The sequence below is a fragment of the Coregonus clupeaformis genome, unplaced genomic scaffold (genome assembly GCF_020615455.1).
Source record: "Coregonus clupeaformis isolate EN_2021a unplaced genomic scaffold, ASM2061545v1 scaf0140, whole genome shotgun sequence".
Lineage (NCBI taxonomy): Eukaryota > Metazoa > Chordata > Actinopteri > Salmoniformes > Salmonidae > Coregonus > Coregonus clupeaformis.
In genome coordinates this window covers 638932-645266 of record NW_025533595.1, presented here as the reverse complement: position 1 = coordinate 645266, position 6335 = coordinate 638932, and the positions used below count along the sequence as shown (strand labels likewise).

The following is a 6335-nucleotide window of genomic DNA, read 5'->3' as shown; positions in this document are numbered from 1 at the left end:
TATTTGAATGCACTGAGAGGGTTTTCATATGCAAAAGCACAAACACAACATAAATAAATAGTTTTGAATTGATGCCAGGAATGGTTTTTACCATCCATAAAGACTGATCAGGCTGATAAGCAGAAAGACCCCCAGAGTTCCTGCTGCAACCCCAAATACCATTGGGTTAACAGGCTCTACTTGCCCTGAAAATACAGCACATATTATGGTCATTTCTCACAAAAATATCTCTAAAGGACAGTACATGAACAAAAGTATGTGGACAACTGCTCGTCGAACATCTCATTCCAATATCATGGGCATTAATATGGAATACAGAATGTAATTGTATGCTGTAGCATTAAGATTTCCCTTCACTGGAACTAAGGGTTCTAGCCAGAACCATGACAATCAGCTCCAGACCATTATTCCTCCTCCACCAAACTTTACAGTTGGCACTATGCGTTGGGGAAGGTAGCGTTCTCCTGGCATCCGTCAAACCCAGATTCGTCCGTCGGACTGCCAGATGGTGAAGCGGGATTCATCACTCCAGAGATCCGGTTTCCTCCTCTCCAGAGTCCAATGGCGGTGAGCTTTACACCACTCCAGACGATTATTGGCATTGCGCATGGTGATCTTAGGCTTGTGTGCGGCTGCTCGGCCATGGAAACCCATTTCATGAAGCTCCCGATAAACAGTTCTAGTGCTGACGTTGCTTCCAGAGGCAGATTGGAACACGGTAGTGAATGTTGCAACTGAGGTCAGATGATATTTACGAACTATGTGCTTCAGCACTCGGCAGTCCCGTTCTCTTAGCTTGTGTGGCATACCACTTCGCGGCTGAGATGTTGTTGCTTCTAGAAGATTCCACTTCACAATAACAGCACTTACAATTGACCGGGTTAGCTCAAGCAGGGCAGAAATTTGACGAACTAACTTGTTGGAAAGGTGGAATCCTACGACAGTGCCACGTTGAAAGTCCCTGAGCTCTTGAGTAAGGCCATTCTACTGCCAATGTTTGTCTATGGAGATTGCGTGGCTGTGTGCTCGATTGTATACACCTGTCAGCAACGGGTGTGGCTGAAATAACCGAATCTACTACTTTGAAGGGGTGTCCACATACATTTGTATATACAGTGTTTGTGTACTAAGATTGTGCCCGACATGCCCGTTTCACCTATAATAGCCTGCTTCTTTTCCTTTGACTTCCCAAGGCCGTGACTTTTCTTGCTTCACAGTAGTACAGTCCTCCATCACCAACAGTCACATTGAGGGTGTAACTCTGTCCAGATGCTACCTGTGTTGGTTTACCCCCACTGATATTGAACCAGGTGAAGTTTGTCACAGGAGGGTTGGCTGTACTGCTGCAGGTCAGATTAACACAGCTGCCCACTAATACTGGACCAGCTGGACTGATGGAGGCTGAGGTGTCCTTAGGAGAGACTGAGGGAGAGGGGTTCATTTAGAATGTATCTGGATGTGGTATATTGAACAGTCTAATCAAAACCACTCTATGACAATCATCAGTGAAAACATGATAGAATGATCTATTGTACAGGAAACTGTGACTAAATCTTACATGAAACGTTAAGTATCATGGTATGTTCAGCTGTCTTATTGATTGTCCCTACTGGGTAGACTGCAGTACAAGTGATGTTCTTCTCATGATGAAGGTATGACGGAGTGAAGTTCACTATGGAGAGAACTGATTTGGTTTGGTCTGGATTCTCCTGCAGTTGGTTCTCAGGTGTGAACTGTGTTGGGAGGGTCCATGTCAGCTCAGGGGGGTGTTCGGGACAGGGAGCGACAGCAGAGCAGTTCAAACTGACAGGGGTCTCTTCCTTCACCTCACCTGAGACAGTAATGATGGGGCTGGGAGGCAAATCTGTAATACATTGCAGATGAAGATATTTTACACTAATAGCTAAACTGTCCACTTGTTCTACTCTTATCTTTGATGCAAGGAATCTAAACTGGACAAAGTAGTTGGTAAACAGTTAAATTGTCTCTTACCCCTGACATCTATATTAACAGACTTGTCTGGGTCTGTTGCACGGTATGGTTGACTGTCAATCCTGAAGAAGTATTTATCAGAGTAACTGGTGGTTACATTGAAGAAGACTGGTGCAGTTCTTCTGGGACATGTTTCCAGTTATCTTCCCTTGATATCTGTTGACCGTCTTACTACTGTTAAATATCACATTGGCCAGATTGTCACCAAACTGTGAGGAGTTTTTAATCCACACTCCAAAGGTAAGTATTGTGCTGTTAAATGTATAGTCCTTTTGGTCAGGAATATCAAATGCACATGGGATTTGCACACAGGAGCCAGTCAGTACATCCAGTCTATCTGGCATTGTGGCGATCAAACCTCGTTGGCCAAAACAGGCCAAAACACCTGCAACATAAAGGACAACATCAGGGAGGTTATGTGATCTTTTCAGTACAGTCACTCTCTCCCAATATTCTGCCTCTGCATCAAAACATATGAACTCATTTCAATGTACAGGTGATTCTTGATGTCGTGACTCCATGCCCTAAACTGGAGCATTCATCCAGCATTGAATCCAGACTATTAAACTATACTTATTAATGGGGAATATATTATCTATTATGCTGTGAGAGAAAGATCACGTATTTACCTGATTTGTTTAATATTAATAGTTAACAATTAATATGCTTAACAATAGCAGAGACATTTCTTAACTACCAATGCTGTGCTTTTCGTAAGGATGGTTCCCTCCAGCTCCCTGCAGCTGGTCTGGGCGTGTAGTCAAGGACATGGGATAGAGATAAACTTGAGGAACAGAGACCTGTATTGTTTCAATTTCTCGTTGCTTACACATAGCCACAAGAAGAAAACAAGGTGACTCCTGATCTGCCAGGGAGGGGCGTGCATGTACGAAAAGCAGAGATTGTTTGGACACTTTGCAGAACTTATGAAGAGCTACATTTCGCTGTTGACTCAATATTAACGTCTGCCTACAATTGCATAACTAAAGATATTTTACATATACTCAGTGTCTGTGTCATTTTCTAAAGTTTAAAGTTTGTTTAAGAATAAGAGAATATCAGCACTGTGTAAAGAACCCTCTACATTATCAGGAGTCAACTGGACACTTTTCTACACATTGAGACAGATGGGAATATAGCTCATACCATGAAATATCATGACTTGTGCTTATTCCTCTGTCTGATTCATAACTAGTTGTTGCTGTGTGGAAGACTCACCTGACATAAAGAGGCCAATGAGAAAAAACATGTTCTCAGGACAAGCCATGTGAGAACTCACACACTACTGATCACCTGAAACAGGACAAACACACACTTACTGGTAGAATATCTTAACTCACACAACACATTGCATTGAACAATCCCCATATCAAATACACTATGTGTACAAAAGTATGTGGACACCCCAACAAATGAGTGGATTTGGCTATAAATTGAGCACACAACCATGCAATCTCCATAGACAAACATTGGCAGTAGAATGGCAATGCTGAAGAGCTCAGTGTCTTTCAACGTGGCACCATCATAGGTCCAATTTCTGCCCTGCTAGAGCTGCCCCGGTCAACTGTAAGTGCTGTTATTGAGAAGTGGAAACGTCTAGGAGCAACAACGGCTGAGCCGCGAAGTGGTAGGCCACACAAGCTCACAGAACAGGACCGCCGAGTGCTGAAGTGGGTAGCTGGTAAAAATTGTCTGTCCTCGGTTGCAACACTCACTAACGAGTTCCAAACTGCCTCTGGAAGCAACGTCAGCACAAGGACTGTTCATCGGGAACTTCATGAAATGAGTTTTCATGGCCGAGCAGACGCCCACAAGCCTAAGATCACCATGCGCAATGCCAAGAATCGTCTGGAGTGGTCTGAAGCTCGTCGCCGTTGGACTTTGGACGGTGGAAACGCGTTCTCTGGAGTGATGAATCACGCTTCACCATCTGGCAGTCTGTCGGACGAATCTGGGTTTGACGGATGCCAGGAGAACGCTACCTGACCAAATGCCTAGTGCCAACTGTAAAGTTTGGTGGAGGAGTAATAAAGGTCTGGGGCTGTTTTTCATGGTTCGGGCTAGGCCCCTTAGTTCCAGTGAACAGAAATCTTAAAGCTACAGCATACAATGACGACTCTGTGCTTCCAACTTTGTGGCAACAGTTTGGGAAAGGCCCTTTCCTTTTCAGCATGACAATGCCCCGTGCACAAAGCGAGGTCCATACAGAAATGGTTTGTTGAGATCGGTGTGGAAGAACTTGACTGACCTGCACAAAGCCCTGACCTCAAACCCATTGAAACCCTTTGGGATGAATTGGAACGCCGACTGCGAGCCAGGCCTAATTGCCCAACATTAATGCCCGACATCACTAATGCTGTTGTTGCTGAATGGAAGCAAGTCCCCGCAACAATGTTCCAACATCTACTGGAAAGCCTTCCCAGAAGAGTGGAGGTTGTTATAACAGCAAAGGGGGGACCAACTCCATATTAATGCCCATTATTTTGGAATGAGATGTTTGATGAGCAGGTGTCCACATACAGTGGGGAGAACAAGTTTTTGATACACTGCCGATTTTGCAGGTTTTCCTACTTACAAAGCATGTAGAGGTCTGTAATCTTTTTATCATAGGTACACTTCAACTGTGAGAGACAGAATCTAAAACAAAAATCCAGAAAATCGCATTGTATGATTTTTTTATAATTAATTAGCATTTTATTGCAAGACATAAGTATTTGATACATCAGAAAAGCAGAACTTAATATTTGGTACAGAAACCTTTGTTTGCAATTACAGAGATCATACGTTTCCTGTAGGTCTTGACCAGGTTTGCACACACTGCAGCAGGGATTTTGGCCCACTCCTCCATACAGACCTTCTCCAGATCCTTCAGGTTTCGGGGCTGTTGCTGGGCAATACGGACTTTCAGCTCCCTCCAAAGATGTTCTATTGGGTTCAGGTCTGGAGACTGGCTAGGCCACTCCAGGACCTTGAGATGCTTCTTACGGAGCCACTCCTTAGTTGCCCTGGCTGTGTGTTTCGGGTCGTTGTCATGCTGGAAGACCTAGCCATGACCCATCTTCAATGCTCTTACTGAGGAAAGGAGGTTGTTGGCCAAGATCTCGCGATACATGGCCCCATCCATCCTCCCCTCAATACGGTGCAGTCGTCCTGTCCCCTTTGCAGAAAAGCATCCCCAAAGAATGATGTTTCCACCTCCATGCTTCACAGTTGGGATGTTGTTCTTGGGGTTGTACTCATCCTTCTTCTTCCTCCAAACACGGCGAGTGGAGTTTAGACCAAAAACCTATATTTTTGTCTCATCAGACCACATGACCTTCTCCCATTCCTCCCCTGGATCATCCAGATGGTCATTGGCAAACTTCAGACGGGCCTGGACATGCGCTGGCTTGAGCAGGGGGACCTTGCGTGCGCTGCAGGATTTTAATCCATGACGGCGTAGTGTGTTACCAATGGTTTTCTGTGAGACTGTGGTCCCAGCTCTCTTCAGGTCATTGACCAGGTCCTGCCGTGTAGTTCTGGGCTGATCCCTCACCTTCCTCATGATCATTGATGCCCCACGAGGTGAGATCTTGCATGGAGCCCCAGACCGAGGGTGATTGACCGTCACCTTGAACTTCTTCCATTTTCGAATAATTGCGCCAACAGTTGTTGCCTTCTCACCAAGCTGCTTGCCTATTGTCCTCTAGCCCATCCCAGCCTTGTGCAGGTCTACAATGTTATCCCTGATGTCCTTACACAGCTCTCTGGTCTTGGCCATTGTGGAGAGGTTGGAGTCTGTTTGATTGAGTGTGTGGACAGGTGTCTTTTATACAGGTAACGAGTTCAAACAGGTAGAGTTAATACAGGTAATGAGTGGAGAACAGGAGTGCTTCTTAAAGAAAAACTAACAGGTCTGTGAGAGCCGGAATTCTTAATGGTTGGTAGGTGATCAAATACTTATGTCATGCAATACAATGCAAATTAATTACTTAAAAATCATACAATGTGATTTTCTAGATTTTTGTTTTAGATTCCGTCTCTCACAGTTGAAGTGTACCTATGATAAAAATTACAGACCTCTACATGCTTTGTAAGTAGGAAAACCTGCAAAATCAGCAGTGTATCAAATACTTGTTCTCCCCACTGTACTTTTGGTCATGCTGTGTATGTCTTTCAGTTGTGAAGCTAAAACATGAACGGATAACAGTACTTTGAACATATTGAATCTCATTACTTGTAATTCATTTCCTTCATTTAGTCTGAACATTAAAATGTAAAGATAAGATAGTGAAGAAGTCGACACTTGCCTTCCAATGATGTAAACGGTCCACAGGAGAGACTATCACACACCCATAGTGTGG

General features: G+C 44.2%; 1 pseudogene; it reads right to left on the bottom strand.

Annotated features, from left to right (window-relative positions):
• Positions 1 to 1104: 1104 nt before the first annotated feature.
• LOC123483510 lies at positions 1105 to 6335 on the bottom strand (annotated as a pseudogene).